The sequence below is a fragment of the Dermacentor andersoni genome, chromosome 1, assembly GCF_023375885.2.
Source record: "Dermacentor andersoni chromosome 1, qqDerAnde1_hic_scaffold, whole genome shotgun sequence".
In the NCBI taxonomy this organism is placed as follows: Eukaryota; Metazoa; Arthropoda; class Arachnida; order Ixodida; family Ixodidae; genus Dermacentor; species Dermacentor andersoni.
This window is the reverse complement of record NC_092814.1, coordinates 405416252-405435819: the sequence shown is the minus strand read 5'-3', so window position 1 is coordinate 405435819 and position 19568 is coordinate 405416252. Positions and strand designations below refer to the sequence as shown.

The window sequence follows — 19568 nt, the reverse complement described above, 5'->3', positions numbered from 1 at the left end:
TTTGCATAATACTGCTATAGCAAGTAGACTTGTTTCTGCAAAATTGCTGGAAGTTGCAAATGGTGCATATTGTTAAGCAGTTACAAGAATGTGAATATTTTAGACAATGTTGGGTCTTTCTAAAGATAATGTGGCAACTTAAGTTTGAAACATACTTGCTGCTGGTGTGTATTCACTGCATTTCCCAGTCAATCTCGTAACGAAGTTTGAACATCTCACGAATCCAAATATCAGAATTTTTATTCTAAATGTCTGTAAGAAAGATTATATATATATATATATATATATATATATATATATATATACAAATTGCCTTATGGCAGCTTTGAAAGAACAAAAATATGTACAGCAATAATACTTCGTGCAGCGATGCAGCTCGCGTGGTCATGAATAGAGCAAAGTACAATTATTCCTGGCGCTAGTACAGGGGCAGGTCGAATGTAAAGATGCGCTGTTTTGGTGCTCCTTTGTGCCATAGAAGTATCCAGCGAAAAGTATTTTGCACAGGCTCCTTTGCACCAGCTTGCACCAGGCGGGCTGCTGCGCAGTGTCAGGCGCGCCCCAAAGTGTTAAACTTCGCGGGAAGCGTGTAGTTATTTCGTGGTGCGAAGAGCCCCGCGCTCAGGAGGAGCTGGGTGTATCGTTGCAGAGCCAAGCATAAGTCCCACGTTGCCAACATGCTTGCTAAGATAGCACACGTATAATGCAAAATTGTACTTACATTTCGTCCAGTGTAGTCCGACGCACGGTAATGCGGCCAACGGGCGTGCGCGGCTGTTCAGTCAGTTCGCGTGAGCGCCGCCATATGCACTCGGGAAGGTCGCAGCGTCTCCACCGTTGCCATGACAGCAGGCGTTAATTTCAGCAATGGGCGTCGCGTACAGTATTTTTGTGATTTACGAAATCTTGTTTGACAATACATACGCCACAGTACACTTAGCTTTTAGCTGACTTTTTTCAAAGCAGCGGAAGTCACGTGACCTGCTTTGGCCTATAGTGTCACGCCCTGTTGTAGCTGCTAGCGGATGAAAATACGCAAACTGGACGTGCGTCTGGTTAACCTCCCTGCCTTTCCTGTCTTCTAGTTCTTTCTCTCGCCCTTTATGGAGCTAGAGTTGCGCCACTGCTTTCGGCGCGCCATTCCCACCGCCTCCAGTGATCGTAACACCGCAGCCGGGGGAGGGGGCGTCAATCCACACAATGTATGAGAGCATGTAATTCACTCTGTCATTCACCTGGATCGTGTTAGGACGCTGTAGTGACTCTGCAGGATGATGCGTTGTCGAAATTGTGAGTTAAGAATTAAACTATTTTTTGGGTGAACTTGCGCTCAGCAAAACAAGCAACAAGTAACACACAAGCTCAACGATAGCGGCGTAGAAGTTCGGTGATCGTCGAGAATCTGATGTATGGGTCAAGCGCGTCGGCTCTCGTACATGACGCAGGTTCCAGCGTAATTGCTAGTGCTTCCCAGAACGTACCACACAGTTCGCATTGCACATGCAAGAAGATCACACAAAGCTCGGTGACAACAGACAACGGATAAAACCAGCGATCCTATTCCACAAACCTCCGGCACACAAAGGCGCATCTTGCACAGAGCGATAACTTTGAACATTTGTTAGCCGGAGAAAGGCGAACACCAGGAAGGATAGCAAGTGCACGTGACAGAATTTAAAAACAAATTGAATTATGGGTTTGTACGTGCCAAATCAACTTTCTCATTATGAGGCACGCCGTAGTGGAGGGCTCCAGAAATTTTGACCACCTGGGGTTCTTTATTGTGAACCTAAATCTAAGCACACGGCTGTTTTCGCATCTCGCCTCCATCGAAATGCGGCCGCCGTGGCCGGGATTCGATCCCGCGACCTCGTGTTCAGCAGCCGAACAACATAGGCACTGAGCAACCACGGCGGGTGTGGTAGTATTTAGCTTACCTTCATTACACACAAGCGATGTTGGACGGGACGGTGTTGTTTCCTGAACGCGCGCATCCACGTCTTTCAGCTGTCGCGAGCCGTGATCATATGTGTGCCTAATTGGAATTATAGGTAATCTACGAAAGCTTAGCATTTTATTTGACGCTTTCCATATAAATTGGAAAGACTCGCAGATGTTGCTACCATTCGCCTGTAAATGCGTACGTCATCCGCTACATTATGAGTAATCATTAGGCAAGGCATAAAGCGTAAAATCCAGGCTCATAATCATGTTACGAGCGATCAACTTGTATCTGCAAAACGACACAGAATGAAAAGAAAGCGAAAAAAAACGATAGCGCTACTGACATTGCCGCTATAGCGCGGCTGTTACGCTTACGTGTAGTGGTTTTCGCGCATAACTTTGGAGCCCAAGATGGCGTAACTTTGGCGGGATTCTGGTTCGCTAAGGAGACCTTTACACTAATCCTATAGCAGGTGTTACTTTCTGGTGAGAGCTGCGGGGCGTAGGAAACTACGGTACACAGAAGGGAATGACTGCATTTGCGGATGTTTGTTCGCATGTTGTGTTCTTAGACGTGTTCTTACGGCATTTGTCGAGCAGCTTGTTTGCTTTAGACCTATTTTTACGGCATCTTCTCTTCGCGGGATGAATTAAGAAGCTTATTTGTCTGCGCCAAACCGTGCTGTCGTTTGATGTCCTAACAGCCAGCGAACGATTAAGTTGCTCTTGCTAGAGCCTTGCGATAGGCGTTGGCGGTGCGCACAAGGTTCCCGGGGCGCATGAGGAACGACACTACATAGGATAGCGGTTTTGAATGGAAAAGACCGCTCCCAGTAAGCTTGCTCGGCTTGGTCTCAGTGTTCTCGTTCTCTTTCTTTTTTTTATAACGCGATAGATGTCTTGTATTCCCGCGCTCCGGGCCTGCGATAAAACCATAACAGTGCTGTTGAAGACCAAGTTCGAGTTCAAGTTTATTAATCAACGATGTTTTACAAACGGAGGGGTGCCAGGGCACCGGTCAGTCCAGGCACCCGCGCTTGCCAATTGTATTGTATCTCAAAGGCATCTGTGTCGCGTTGTCGCTGTATCGCTGTATCTTGAAGGCCATCTGCGCCGCCGTGGGTAGAGATGGGGGAGGGAACAGAAGAGACGGGAAAGCCATAAATAAAACTGAAGATAGCGCCATGTATTGAAGATTACCGCCGTCCTCCTTGCTTGCGATTTCCTTCGATGCTGCCCACCCCCGCCCCCCCCCCCATGGCCGAAGGCGATCACGTACTCTCGCGCACTTTGTTTTTTGATTGTGCCGCCATTGCAGTGCCAACCGTTGCGAGCGACGTATGCAGATAACACATTTCGCGCCTCCTTTGTTCTTTTATAGTGTAGTTGCGTGTTCCCGACGCCACGTTGCTGTGCATTCGGGTGCAGCATATGTGAAACTGGCGGCAAGCGACTCTTTCGGATTCCTTCTGCGAAGCGAGACGTGGCGCGGAGGAAAGTCTGGCACCGAAGAATCACCCGTGCTGATTTCAACCTAACACAATGGTCCCGGCTCTATGAGGTAAGCCAGTGATTCTTCGCTCATCACTAATTTTGTATGCTGCCACTTCCTCTATGCGGCGCCGTTAGTTTTTCACTCCTAAGTGCCGCATATTCGTGCTGCGTTTATTTGCAAATTTCGTGCCCGACTGCAATCACGTCGTCTTCGGGCGCATGTTCTTTTTGTTGACTCGGTCATACTTTCCATGGCGCTGTCTTTGTTTGGCCTGAATGTATGCGAACGGCGCCTTTTTAGTGTATCGCCGTACGTTACAAAGCGGTGATGGTACGTAGGCAAGAAGGGGCGCTTACCTGCGGGGGGCGCTTGTCCTTGTCCGTCTTTCTTGTTCCCGTGCTCTTATTCGCGCTAAGTTACTACTTCAAACCTGCGGAAAGACGAACTCATTCGGCCAACTTCCCTCCTTGAAAAGAATTTGAATTTGGTGGTCGAAGTTGCTGTCGCTATAGCCAACGTTGAAATACGGCCGGAGCACGAATAACTATCTCAAAAATGGTACAAACTGCTGCGCGTGATAACTGTGTGGAGCATTCTAGTCGCGCATTCGTGCAGTCGGGTACAACTGAAGAGTTCAATGCCAAATGTCCCAACGAGGATGCCCTTCGATCAATCACGTAGACCAATTCTCATTACGTCACGGGTAATCCCGCTATTTTGTGCTTAGTTCCTTTACCACTGTCACATCCCTACAATGTCGCGCTAGCAGGTGCATGGGTATTAACCGCGATGTCATGCAATGCCGACAAAGGCAGCCATTGGCCTCCTTTGAGGGGCAGTTCTCACTGCGTTTTTGAGTTATGTATGACCGTAAATGTAGAGCGCAGAAGTGTTGCACATGACGTAAGGGCATCTGAGTGATGTCACGACTTCCACCAAACGCTCATACGCATGGGATGAACAAAAAAATTATTGGCTGTACATTTGGAATAGCCGGGGATCATAACTGTGGGAGCTTGCTCTTTATTTATTTATTTATTTACATACCTACTTCGCCCATTGGGCATTACAGTAGGGAGGACAGATAATCAATATAAAATACAACATTGCACATTCTTAAAAGGGTAAACACTTCAGACCATGGGTACAATACTAATCATACATGTGTTACATTTTAAGGGAGCGCATGAGACAGCACAAAGAACAAGTTTCGCCCAGGTAACAAGATACACTTATTTTCACAGCACGTTGGCTAACATTGCAAAACAAACATCAAAGAAGATTACAAATGGCGAGTGCATTTTTATCTGCAAACATATGCTTGGAGAGCAGTGGGGAATGCGACATCAGAAGCAACTTCAATTAGTTCAGGAGGCAGCAGGTTCCATTCGTGGATTGTACGGGGAATAAAGGAGTTTTGGTATGTTGTTGTGCGCGCGCATATTTCTTTTATCTTAAGTGGTCGCGGCGCCCAGATATGTATGTTGGTGGTTGTAGATAAGTCTCTTTGTTTAGTGGTGTGCGATTGAAGACGATATCTCGAAGGAAAGAGAGGCGGGAAACACGGCGTAGCGAAAGATCTTCTAAACATATGTGCCGTTTTATTTCTGTGATGCTGCTTGGAAATGAGTAAATGCCGGTTATGAAACGGGCCGCACGTTTCTGTATCGCTTCTAAGCTATTCACAAGAATTTGTGTATGCGGATCCCACACAACAGACGCGTATTCGAGAATCGGGCGAACGTTGCTTGAATGTAAATTACAGGTCGCGTGTCGCGGGTGCATTTATTCAGTTATCCCATATTCAAGAACGAACAATCCCTCGTAAAAACTGCTGCGAACGCTATCCACGTTGCAATGCCCGTGATTCTAGAGCATACTAATTCCTGCGCGGCTATAGCAGTGGCCAGGACCAACTTGGAGGTTAACTCATCATTTTTACTAGCGTTCACTTTCATAAAATAGTGAATAAAATACGCAGCGCAAAAGTTCTCGCGCACGCGTGCAACACATGCAAGCGGCGATATGATCCGCAGTAGCAGACTTTCACACACCTGTGAGGCGTCCGCTGCCAGGATTTTTTCTCCTTTTTGTGGACATGATCAACTCCACAAAAAGAAAAAAAATATGTGTGGAGTTGTGTAAGGTGCCCTGGGCAATCGAGCGAAGCCACTGGTGCGGATACATCGACAGACCGCTTCCGCCGATCTATCGGTAGCTCACCCGCCCCCCCCCCCCCCCCCCAATGGGTGAAAACTGTAAGGCATCTACATATACTGCTGGTGGCTCACTCACTCTCGTAGCCTACACTCTTAAAATTTTCACACCCTTATGGGTGTAATGCGGGTGTACTTATCTTTTCACCCTTGTAAACACCCTTCAAGCACCCTCTTTAACGGAAAAGGGTGTTCAAGAAGAAAGCACCCTTGAAAAACCCCAGTCGTTCTAATTTACACCCTAAATATAAGGGAGTAAGTGAATAAGCTTACAGTATATGATAAATGAACATTGCCAGTTAAGGCGTTGATATTGGCTATACATGAAACGCGCGCTACCTGCGCTTGAATCAGGTAGCTGAAATGATTAGATCGGGGCATCTAGGCAGCAGCGCACTGGCTCCGAATAGCGGTCAGAAATGAAGTTTCCCACGAATGTTGATATCGAACGGATGACACTGACGCGCAGACTTTGCATAGCCAGATATCTACAAAAGGCTTCATATGATCAATGGCCAAATATTTACAAAGCTAGCACTGATTACTTGAAGGTCTGCAACCAGTTAGGCTGGGAATGGTTAGGAGTGAGGGCTAACGGTAAATAGCTCACCAACTTACGGTTTGAAGATGACATTAGCATACTCAGCAACGCTGCAGACTATTTGCAACAAACGTTTGAGGACCTTGACGAAGAAAGTGTAAGAGTCTGATTGAGAGTTAGTATGCAGAAGAGAAAAGTAATGTTCCGCAGCCTGCGAGAGAACGAAAGTCATGGTCGGCAGTCAGCCTCTAGAACCTGCGCAGAAATACGTTTATTGAGGTTATTTACTCGCAGGGGCCTCAGGTCAAGCAAATTAACAAAAATTAAAAAAATTGTTGGAGAGCTTACGGCAGGCATTACTAAATCATGACCATGGAGCTTACTGCTAATCATTGCTTTCTACCGTTACTAACGTATAAGGCCAAAACTTCGAAGTTACCAAAGAAGCTTGGGAAGATGTTGAGGACCGCGCAACGAGCGATGGTATGAAAAATGTTAGGCATGACGATAATAGACTGTAAGACAGCGATGTGTATTAGAGAGCGAACGGGGATAGCTGATATTCTGGTTGACATTAAGAGGAAGAAGTCGTGCTGGGCAGACATTGCAATGCGTAAGGGAGAGAACTGCCGGTCTATTGGAGTTGCAGAATGATTGCTAAGGGAAGGGAAGCACAGTCGAGGACGGCAGAGAATAAGGTGGACGTGATGGAATGAGGAGACTTCAAGGCACGTGGAACCAGTTAGCACAAGATGGTATTGATGGTACAAGAGGGTATTGGAGATTGCTGGAAAAGCTTTCGTCCTGCGATGGACATCAAAATAGGCTGCTGATGATGTTGCTGTCATGACATCCATGCCAGCTTCGCGGCATGTCATTCATGTTATGTCATGCATGCGCGTCATGCACGTTCTGATAGCTAGATTTGCGTCGATTGCGGGGGGGGGGGGGGGCGAGTAGCGACGTAGCCAAGGGTGCCACGCCGGGCACTTGTAACGCTCACTAACAGTGAATTTTTGCTACTATGGCAATGGCCCAGCTCCTTCCCCCTCCACGGTCAATTGGGACCCCTCCCCCCTTCACACGAAAAATTTTCTGGCTACGCCACTGTGTGGAGGGGGTGTAAGATTGCTCTAGACCCCTCTCCCTAACTTGTCAACAAAAACGGGGGAGGGAAGGGGAGCTTATTTTTATTTATTGTTTTTTATTTATTGAGTACCTGCATCGCCATAGAAGGCATTACAGCAGGGGGGTACATACATATCTACATCAGTTGACACTCATTTCAACACACAAAGCGCGGCAAAACGTTTCATTACATTGTATACCAACAATATTTGACGGGAGAGCATTCCACTCCCTCTTGGTCCTGTAAAAAAATTCATAACGCAAGGTGTCACCCTTAAAAGGAAATTCATGGAGTTTCAAGGCATGGTCTCTTCTACGGGAAATCCTGCCTGCTTCTGCATAATTCTGCAATAAGTTCTTCAGATTCGGCTGCTGTCTCTTTCGGGGATGAATCATCCAACCCGCGGAAGACCAGATTGTTCCTTCTTTGCCTGTTCTCAATATCGTCAATCTTTTGGGTGAGAGCGATCAGTGTAGCACGATCACCCTGTTGTTGGTCTGCCATTGTTGCGACAGCATTGCGTACGTCATCGACTTTGCCAATCTTAACTTCTAGCGAAAAAATACGAGCCTTCAAGTCTGTGACATCTAGAGTCAATTGGTTTTGTTTTTCTTCGATAGAATTTAACTTTGACATCATTTTACTTTGACCATCTAGGATCTTTGAAAATTGCGCATCAGTTGGCCCTGGGTTAACTTCAATATCACCGCCACACAGCAATAAAAGCAGCAAATAAAGTGCTGAACTACGAAAAACAACAAACTGCCGTGTCGGCTGCCTTTCTTTCGAATGCGACCGTGATGCAAACATAGAAAACAGCACTTGGGGCGGAACCGGCATGACAGAACATGGTGTCTTACAAAAAGTTTCGAGAGCACCAACCTGCGTAAGCAGTAGGAAACTGGTAAGCGCTTCCGCCATGCTGCCGGTTCCACGCCCCATCGCCGGAATGCCGTTGCAGACTATTTGTAGCCAAAGGTGACAGACAGTGTCTCGGGGTGCACATTGTTGCATACTTGAGTAACAGAAAACGTCGAATTCGGTCGGGGGGATGCGCACTTGAAGTGTTTCCAAACAGAAGACAAGCAGTGATCTGCTCGAGGGGCGCACCAGGCACACGTCGTCGTGAATGGATGCTAGAGACACTGCTGAAGGAATATCCGCCGGGGTCCTTGGTTGCGAACCGTCGCTGTGAAGGGTTGCTGCAAGCATCGCTGCCGAGAAACCGTGCACCCAGACAACCTGCGTAAGCAGTAGGAAACTAGTAAGCGCTTCCGCCATGCTGCCGGTTCCACGCCCGCCAGGCCGCCAACCTTAGGCAGCCCAATTACCGGATGCATTTCCTTTTGGACGTGAATACTGCTCTTATGTCATTACACAGTAGGATTCATGGCGGTTCGAGGGCATGCGACAATAAAAAAGAAACCACATACAGCCATTAACGAGTCTTAACTTGAGCAGATCTTAGGAAGCTGGGCAAGACTCTAATAAAAAGAAAAGCTTCGCACCCCTCTTACATGCATTGTCAACTCTGGGTCACAGCCGACTGCACATTTCCGGTAAAAAAAAATCACACAGCAACTTTGTCTGATTTGTCTGAGTATGCGTAAGCATTGTGACTCTTCCTCATCTACACGCTGTCCATGTTATGAGACTTGATCCGACGAGTCTAAACGCGCCAATACACTTCGACGTGACCCGGCGCGCGCGCGCGCCGTGGTTGCGCTATGTCACGCCAGGTCGGCTACGCCGCGTCAGGCGTAAATCCGTCCCCCTACAGTACAACGCCGCGCCGCTGCCGCAGCTGGAGTAGCGCATGCGCAGAACACCGCTCCGCTCCGTGGCGCCTGTCGTGGAACATCGAAACAAATCTTTCGCGCGCTCTCTCTGTCGGTAGCGATTGCGACCGCGGACCGGACTGTAGCTCGGCGATGGCACGGATGCAGACACATTCCGCAAGACGAAATTAAGCAGGAGACACACGGTACGATTCGGCGTCCGATCCGACGTGCGGCGCCACATGTTCCGGCATGCGGCATACGACGATTCGGGGCACACGGTGCGTGCATCCGAAAGATTGAGCAGCGCGTAAGCTCCGCCCAGATACAGCCCCCCAGCTTCACTTCATATCCACATCGAGAAACACAATACAAACAACTCTGCACAACACTGCTTCGCTTTACGCGAATACTGTCAATAAAATTATGCCCCTGCGAGTGACGGAACACTTCACAACGGCGCGTTGTCTACTGACGGCTCCGCCAACAACCAGTGATAGGGCCGGTAGGCCTAGCTTGGCGAACGCTGCGGCCGACGGCGCTGGCGATCCAACGCGAGCTCGTCAAAGAGCGCCTATTTTTGCCAAAACAATTAACACTTTACATTTAGGTCGCCCGTAATTAAATACAATTTGTTTACTCGACGCAGTCGTTGCGAAGGGCAAACGTGCAAGCGAAGCGAACAGCCTCGCTCAGACGGTCGGTGTGTGCTGTCTGCCCGCGAAATGCCGTCGCGTCACGGCTCCCGATCTCGCCAGTAGCTTGGCGCTAGTGTATTAGGCGCTGCTTTGCATAACAGGCACACGTTCGAGATAATTTTACTGAACTGGTAACTATTTCGTGTCGGAAACAAACTGCAGCAGGCAAGGAAAAGAAAAGACTGCGAGAAACCGGCCAGCCAGCGCCGCCTCCGTGGAGGCAACGTCAGAGAACGTCACATACCAGCCGCGCTGTCATTGGCTGCGGCCAGACGACGGTGCGGTTGTCGGACGCGTCGGACGATGAAAATCTGCCCGGTTTGTCGCACGCCCGACGTCCGATCCGGCGCTTCGGCACGGTAAAACACCTCGATTCCGGCTGCCGTTCCGCCGGATCGGACACCGAATCGGACCGTGTGTCGCGTGGTCTGCGTCGAAAGAGGAACAGGTCTCTCTACATAACACAGACACGTAGCCGCTGCCACTCCTTTTCGTCGCTTCAACAGCTTTCAGTTCACGAGCATAGCGGTCCCTCAGCCGCTTCCATAGTTTTAGGCACTCTTCGACTGAAACAGGGAAAACAAGACAAACAGGCGCTGAATGAATAGCATATCCAGAGACGTATACACACACGTGCGTAGCATTGACGCTCCTGTTGAGAGGCCAGAGTACATGCGTATCTGCTCCCGTGCGTTGTTTTCCCGCTCCGCATCCCAGTAGTCCATTCTTTTGGTGTCGTAGACACACAGGTGTTGCTGGACGACGTCCAGAAACCTTTCGATTCTGGAGCCGCACAGGTCGGGCACGCTTTCTTCCGAAGAGGCCATATCGTTCTGGCTCAGCCTGCCGAGTAGTGAGTCTCTACCTCGACGAGAGAGGGCGCTAGGCGCTAACTTGCTCGGCGCGGTCGGCGCGAAATGCAGTCGGTTGCATTCGGCGCCGGACGACGTCCGAGCGCGCCGAATGCCGCCGGTCGCGTCGGCGCCAGATGCCGCCGGACAGTAGAGGGTCGTGTCTTCGCCAACGTAAAGGGCCGTTTATAGTCCGACGTAACGTCCGCGCGCGCGCGCGCACGCTACGTTACGTCGGCGAAAACGACCACTCTATAGTCGGGCGCACCGGCGCAGCCAACGTAACCGGCGGCTTCCGACGCGCCCCGACGGGCCCGGCGCCGATATGGCTCCGGAGCACGGAGGAAGGAAACTAAGGAGAGGCCCTACCCCCTCCGCGCGCTAGGAGAAAAGTGTGGCGGAAATGACGTAGTATGTTCTCATTTTTTTGTTGCTTTTTTGTTTGTTTTTTGTTGTATGGCCACGCCTTTTGGGCCACAATGGCGCCGTTGTTATGGTTTTGAGCGCTCACACGTGTTGCTCTGGTAGGTTTCGGGCCGTGGCAAAGGCGCTGAGTGGACGGGTTTGCGTTAGTCCCCGTGTCTTGTTGCGCTGTGTTACCTGCACCGTGCTCTGCCAGATGTTGCGCGAGCGCGCGCGCTCCGCGCGCGACACCACGCGCAGCGCGGCGTGGTTTCGCGAAAGATGTAAACAAGAGAGGAGGGTGGCCCAAAAGGCGGAGCATCGCCATGAGCAACGCCAAATTCCGGCTTCACTTTTGCTTCACAAAGAGTGACGTCAGGGCCTCTCCTTAGTTTCCTTCCTCCGTGCTCCGGAGCCATTCGCGCGTTGAAGTCGGCGGAACTCTGGCACCACAATGCATTGCGCGCGAAGAAAAAGGCGCCAACACAACTCCGCAGACGGCTTTTGCGGACGGCGCGCGACTTGGCGAACCTTCTGCGCATGCTCCGAAGATAGCAGCCTACGGCGCGCGCGTTGAAGTATAGAGGGGATGGTATCTCGGCTGGCGCAGCGCAACCGACGTAGCGTGACTGACCGCGAACGACGCTCGCCCGCGCGCCGATAACGTCGGACTATAAACGGGCCTTAACGTCGCCATGACGAGCGCGCGCGCGCGTTACGTCGGAGTGTATTGGCGCCTTAAGCGACAGCGCTGCTGCGACACGAGCTGCTGTGGTCGGTGGCGCCAAATGAATAGCGCAAGCAAAGTACTGCAGGTGGCGGGGCGAGGAGCGCTAGTGACGTTCTGTACATTTTGAGCCGTTATGGCTCTTTAGCCCTTCTCATCCGCGTCGAACCATTATCAACCGGTCTTCGGCGGCGGCTGCTTGTGGCACGGCCGCGCGAACCATATCTTGAAAGCGAACTGCAATGCGGACAGAGTGTGCCCACTGCTGAAAACTTCACGCGCTGTGTTCTCACCGTTTACTTCGCTTTGAAAACATACGTGCGTACACCGATCTTGAAAATGATCTGCGAAAAGCGCATAGTACGGCATGAGCTGAGAGCTTCATGAGCGCAGTGTTCTCGCCGCTTCGGTCGCGTTGAAGCGAGAGCTAGCACGTAGGTGAATTCACTCGCTGCAGCGGGTTCTATTTTGAAAGATATCGTGTGGTGCGGACTAACAGACGGATGTTTTTTTTCTTGTTGGGTAAGTATAGAAATGCTTACGTTATAAAAAAATCGCACTGTTCGCGAATTTCGCGATAGCAACCACCACCAACCTACTCCCCCTCCCCCCGCTGAGCGATGCCGTCTTGGTCGCCCCCTCCCCACCCCCGGGAAAAGGGACACCACGCCTCTATCTGATTTGAAATAACGATGATGAGACGTTAACAAAGACAAGAACGCCGTATCCTTACGCGTTGTCCCATGGCCTCCGAGATTTGCATGCGAAGCTGGCGCACGCGAATCTAGGAGGCCACAATTGAGCGCTTAATCGCAATAAAAGACAAAAAATAATGCCAAGTGACACAGTAAAAAAATGTAAACAAAGAACTGATCTCAATCATACTGTTTGGGGCAAAGAAATAAAAAAATTAGACAGCCGCAACCCACGCCACTAAAGCCACCACCGCCGGCATAACATCGGCACCAAGAGTTTGCAACATTGGTTCACCGCTACACACGGAGGAAGGAAACTAAGGAGAGGCCCTGACGTCACTCTTTGTGAAGCAAAAGTGAAGCCCGAATTTGGCGTTGCTCATGGCGATGCTCCGCCTTTTGGGCCACCCTCCTCTCTTGTTTACATCTTTCGCGAAACCACGCCGCGCTGCGCGTGGTGTCGCGCGCGGAGCGCGCGCGCTCGCGCAATATATGGCAGAGCAGGGTGCAGGTAACGCAGCGCAACAAGACACGGTGACTAACGCAAACCCGCCCACTCAGCGCCTTTGCCACGGCCCGAAACCTACCAGAGCAACACGTGTGAGCGCTCAAAACCATAACAACGCCGCCATTGTGGCCCAAAAGGCGTGGCCATACAACAAAAAATAAATAAAAAAGCAGCAAAAAAATGAGAACCTACTACGTCATTTCCGCCACACTTTTCTCCTAGCGCGCGAAGGGGGTAGAGCCTCTCCTTAGTTTCCTTCCTCCGTGCCGCTACACAACTGTTTCGTCGCCGCAACAAGAGCCGCCATCTTCTCGCGCTTAACGTTTTGTATGGTTTTGTTCTCTGCAAGTCCGCGCACGCAGCTCATCGGTGGATGCACGGCTGGACGGTGTCGCAATGCGGCCTGCGTCATTTTCTCGTGTTCGCATAATCGGTGTCAGACATGTCGCATGTGAAATGTTTGATAGAAATGCCTCCCGTCCAAGTGAAGCGGCCCTACGGGATTCGGAAGCATCGACGGGTTACCGGCATGCGGATTTCAGGTACGTGCAAATCCGTTTCGCCCTTCTATTGAGCTCCAGAGCAAAGCGTGCAATATTTGATGTGAAAGATGCAGTGCCCGTCATCATGATGTGAATTTCGAGCGGCAAACGAGAACTGTGGCACTAAGCGCACACCGTGGCTGCTAAGTCAGCGTGGAAATGGCTTTTTGTTACCGTAATATGTTGCTGTCAGTCTAACCTGCGGCTTGTGGACAGCTAGCCCATTGACTTTTGCCTGTAGCTGCGATAGGTATGTAAATGGACGCGGTAATAATTTTCGAAAGCAGACAGTTGTTTCGCTCGATGTTTGGTCGTGTTCATGGCGTTATGAAAGCTGGAAAACTAACTAGCTTGATCGTGCTTAGTTCCAACTCTCAGGGGCGTAACGTTGGCGCTGTATATGTTTGTTTTCCGTGCCGCATGTACCACTTTCATACTTTTGTTGCATGAGAGTGGTAGCTGCTGCATGCCGTCTGGGCCGAATACAATAAAAGCAATTTCCTCACTTTCATACGTATGCAATGTGACGTAACAAAATTTCCAGCTTTTTATTTGGAGCGTAAATATCCAGTATAGTTAAGTAGGAAACTCAAATTCTATCTTATCTTAGTAGGTGTGGAACAAGTGAAACTCGGATTCCTTTTTGAATTGTTCGCCGAAACCGCACCGCCCGCAGATGCGTCATCGGGTAATTGACAGAAGCTTCGCTACGTGAGTTGTTTTGTGCGCAAATATTGCCCGGTTAGGTATACTGTTAATTTATGCCGACGCTCGTTCATCTTCATTTTAAGCGATTACTATCCCCGAGTACCGGACGATGCCAAACATGTTGTGAGGTGTAGCAAGCGCGGGAAATTCAAAGTGGCGTGGCTGCAAGTTCCTGTTTTTACGTTTCTTCCATTCAAAGCCAACAGACACAGTATCAGCGATTTATATCCATTTCTGCTGTACTTGATCAATCTGTGACAGCTGTATTTGCTCTTAATGTTCTCCATTTATTGTGCATTCAGCTTGGCTGCCAGAAAATGCTTGAATTGTTTTTAGTGCCCAAGTGACGGAATATTTCACTGACGGCCGTGTGTGAAACACACAAGATGACAAAACTGATAGAAAAATGATGAGATGCTTCTTTTATAGAGTTCGGACTCGACTTTTGGTGAGGATGTCAATCGACGTTGAGCCTGGTGACAGCATACCGGACGTGGCCAAAGTGCAGCCTGTCAGTTGAGTGCCCCCGAATGGACCAACAACGTCGGAAAATGAAGCAGAGCCAGGTAGGGGCAACTTTCACTTTGGAACAGAATACTTACAGCTGCTTTTTATTTAAAGAACTAAATAACATATTCACAAAACAATCCTTTCTCTTTGTGCAGCCTACATAGAATTGTTTTTGCTTGTTATACAGATCTTCAGAAAGCAGTTCTTCTGAACCCTTTTTACACCCACAAATAAATAAAGAGTGCACTTTCTGAAGAAATTGATGCACTGAAATGTGCATTGGGCACATAGAGATGCAAAATAACGAACATTCTTAAAGCGGCAACAAAAACAAAACTGGTTTGAAAGTTGTTCTAACATCCTAACCCACCTTGGCGTAAGGAACTAAATATAACAGCAACAGAGGTGCATGCAGAGAAGTGTTTGTAAAGGCATGCAAGAGATGGAGATTGCCTAAGGAATTGTTTTTATATACTCGGAGTTTTTGGTACCATGGCAGTGCAGCAAAAGCTAAAGACGATATCCTGCTCTTAATAAAGCACCTTTAGATTTTCAAATTAAATTAAGGGCTTTTACATTCCAAAGTCACAACCTAAAGTTTTTGGAAACTGGCCTTTAATGTACACCTGAATCTAAGTGCATAAGCGTTATTGCATTTTACCCCCGTTAGAGGGTAGCTGCCATGGCCTAGATTGAAGCTGTGACCAACATGACTGAGCAGCATGGCGTCATAGTAACTGGGCTATAACACCAGGTCAGAATCAGAAATACTGGTTAGAACTACCAACTTCTAGGTTCACAAGCTCTTTGCACTAAGTTAAAGGAGTATGGAGTACTGACAGCGACCGTTTATGTACCATTTTCTTTTTAGGCTGTAGACTCCATTATTTGGGTGCGAAACTTCAATTAGTCAAAACCAGCCTAAATTACAAAACCAGCCCAAAACACGCACCATGTATAGCTGGATTTGGACATGAAAAGGGAGTCAATTCATGTCGCCAGAAATGGAGGTGGCCGTCACACTATTTCATGCATTTTGCCTAAAACATAGTCAATAATAAGTAGTCAATTCCTAAAATATTCTTCTCAAAAAGTGTTTTTGTCTAGCATGAAAGAAGGAGCCAAATGGTGTTCAGGTGCACGAGTGGTTAGCTGCACAGCACCTCTTGCTCGTATTCACAGGCTTCTGTCAAGCTCGAAAAAAAAATTGTATTCCACCTATTGTGCAGTAGAAAGCTGGATTGGGAATTTTTCAGGATGCCCTACAATTTGCGCACTGACACTTTTACTTTGAATATAATATTTGAGCAGTTAAGTAATCGTTAACTAATTACCTAAATAGGAGAAATGGAAAAATTGGTTTCACTTGCTCAAAATGATGGCAAACGACATTACCTTGGTTCTGTCCAGCTACGTGCCACTTGTACCTATTTAAAGCTTGCACAAGTCACACAGGCCACCCGATACTTACAAGGCATATATAGAAGCGGCTAAGTTCTGTGAGCCAGCCATGTGTAGCGAATCATGAGAACGCCATGTGTCTTTGACTTAAGGGCACGATGAGATTTACATGCTCGACACCTTGTATCAGTGTGTTCTAGGCCTGTTCGTAGTTTAGCTGCTACATAAACAATATTTCTCCACGTGTAAGCTCATATGCATCTTTCAAGTATATTGCCTCGTGTGTCCAAAATAAACCATCCTTGCGCTACCTTCATTATGTGTTCATTGGTCGCTGTGCTAAATTTTTAACATGCAACTGCACAAATTTTCATCTAGTTTTCATATTTCCTCGTTGATTGGTGGCTTTATTTCTCAACAAGGTTTCTTTAAACCCTGTTACACACGGCAGTACACAGCATTGCTTTCTAGTGTGGAATTTTTTTTTCATATTTACATTATACACATTGCCTGGGCAATGTAAGGCTTTCTACGTAACACGGCCCAGCAATAATGTTCTATATTGCATTACAGCATCGTGCAAAGGCTGTTTACTTACCAGATGAAAATATGTATAATTGTTGGAAGTAACAGAACTGGAAGAATCCAGCAGATAATGAGGCCAAGGAAAGCATAGAAGAACATGTTCCATGTTCTTTATGTGAAGTATAGAAATGATAAATTCAAGGGAACTGAAAGTGAATGAACGGACATGGGAACGGGAACGGACCCATAGCCTTCACATTATGCATGGAATATACTAACCATTGCGGTACTACGGCCGCGTTCGAGCGTCGACAATCTGAGAGGCCATTGTGGACGGTTGAATGCTACCTTGGTAGCACAGTGGTTAGTGCATCGCCTGCCTCATGCAAAGGTTGTAGGTTCGTTCTCCACTCATGGCTGGTTGTTTTTTTCACCATTTTCATTTCCCTTTATTATTTGTGCATTAAAATAGAAAATTACAAATAGGTTTCCACGTGCCTTCCCTGGCATCTCCCGGCTGTGACTAAAAAAAAATTTGACCCTCAGTTCCCTTTCTTCTCGTTTGCAAGAACAGGAGCTTCATTTTAAAAATAACGAATTAACCTTATACAGCATCTCCATGTGGTCTCAAAGAAATCTTATCATAGCATGTGTATTACTAAGTGAAATTTTTGCTAAGATGATGATATAGCATGGGACCTAATTAGTAGCCTTTTGTACAGAGATATGACTAGTCTAATAAATAGGAGGATTTTAAGAAGCACCTCTAACATGGTCTGATCATGTGTTTAAAAAAAACTGTAATCTAACATGATTTCAGGCATAACTGTTGCCCCTGAAAAATATTTGGATCATCTGATTGAAATAGCCTCGTGGAACATGAAGCATCGCTACTTGCTGAGTCAAGGGAATATCTGCATATCTGAGGTGCATGTGTCATATGCTCGAAGGCTGTTTAAAGGCTGCTAATAAGAAAATTACTTGGCTAGCCTTCCAGAGATTGCTGAGATTGCTTCAGTAGTCTATGCTACTCGATCATAACCAATTTACCGCAGTGAGCTTTCATCACAGTTGGCTTTGCAATGTTTGTGCAAAAAACCACAATTGCCTACTATACATGTGACTGCTCTAAAGCTTGGTATTAATGACCAGTAAGATTTATGGGACAGCAAAAGATAGTTTATTACTCCAGAACAAAATGCCAAACACTTCATTTATTTCTGCCATAGAGTTTCCTACAGTAATTACTAGAGGGAACTCTGGCGCTGCAGTCGTACCACCACGGGAATGATGGAAAGCACATGTATTTGACGCCGCCAACACGCATAATTGCTACTAATTTCAATGATTGAGCTTGTCCAGGTCACCAAATGGAAATGCGCCAAGCGTCTCAATGCACTGGTATGCCCGCAATAAATTCATCAGGGCGTTGCACTCGCTTGTCGTTACATGCCTCTGTGTCTTAATGGTTTCAATATCAGACTTCTGTGCTAGAGCTCCTGTGTTGGAATCCTGTCGTCAGACGATTTTAATGATTTTTATTTATTTATTACACAGTATATTGTTGAAAATGGCTAGTTTACAAATTCACAAAGCCGTTTTAGGCCATGCAGATGAAGTTTAGGCAAATTCATGTACTTCCCATAATTCCCATGCTGGTGCAGCCGTTCTTGTTTTACCTCCTGTAGACACTAGCGTCAGAGTTCCCTCTAGTAATTATTGTATGAAACTCTATGATTTCTGCACCTCACTCGTGCAGAAGCGGCACCACATCTGCTGTGTAAACATGCACTACATTTCGACCAAGTGCAGGGAATGCTGTGAACTCGCCCTGTACAAAAGCTTGCACTGTGTAAAACAAATCACAGCGTGCAGTTGCTGCCATGTTGAACTGGTGGAACGAGTAGTGAAATGCAGCACCTTCTGAACTAGTTCCGAAAGTGCAGGTTAATCGAGTGGAGATTATAAAGTAACACACGTTGAGTGATTCTGCATTACATTCACAAAATATACTTCACGAGACCTTTCCATTCATTTCTTTAGTTATTAAGAGTCCCTTTTGCATTGTTGGAGAAAACTACAGAATGCCAACATATTTTCTAGCATTAACTGGTAGCAAACATGTCAAAACTTTCTCTAGTTTCTCGATTGCCGCTTATACCCGTTAACCCCCAAGTTAATTCCTGAAAAATGTACCAAATTTTCCAAACTTTCTGATGTACTCATTTTTTCGGTGTCATTCTCATTTTAAAAATATATTACTTCATTGGTCTGTGGTTAGAAATAACACAAAAATAAAAGCTGCTCTTGAGGGCAGCTTTCCCTCAGTGCCTACTGTAACTCATCTTTGGCAATAAGAGAAGCATAACATCGGGCAGAAAGAGTGCGACTCATTGGCGATATTGGTACTACCTCCAGTCACCAGTACAGCTCGGGATCACGGGTTAAAGGTTGAGACTTCATTGCTGCCCAATTTTAATTCTGCAGGTGTTACACTGGGGTGTAGCGTGCGTATGTAAGTGTGCATGCATTAAAATGACTTCATGCTAGAGCAAAGCAACTGTTGTGCAGAGAGGCATCAGTCATCTTTATATATTTGCCTTGTAAAGATGCGCGAAGTTTATTTTTTGCAGTATAGACTTGGCGCTTTTTGACCAAAGATGCCCTTGTGCTATTAAAACTTATCAATAAGTCAGCATTTTGTAGTAGCAGGTGCTTCTTCTTTTTTTCAGGATGGGTGCGCCAGTCTTAATTTCTTTTTCTTGAACTGAGCAATTCCTACTCACAGGAATGCATGCCATCTGAGGTGTTCCTTTTTCAATACAGAATGTTGAGGTTGTTTTTGTGAAACTCGATTTCTTGCCTGAAACGAGCTGGTACAAACTGACCAAGCTGATA

At 47.4% G+C, this 19568-nt stretch overlaps 1 long non-coding RNA gene across 1 annotated transcript in view; it reads left to right on the top strand.

Moving 5' to 3' along the window:
• Positions 1 to 3224: 3224 nt before the first annotated feature.
• LOC129381831 (uncharacterized) overlaps positions 3225 to 19568 on the top strand; it is a 113815-nt gene continuing 97471 nt past the window's right edge. Inside the window, exon 1 of the long non-coding RNA XR_008609964.1 lies at positions 3225 to 3505. This is a non-coding gene — a long non-coding RNA (uncharacterized lncRNA). The remainder of the gene's footprint in view (positions 3506 to 19568) is intronic.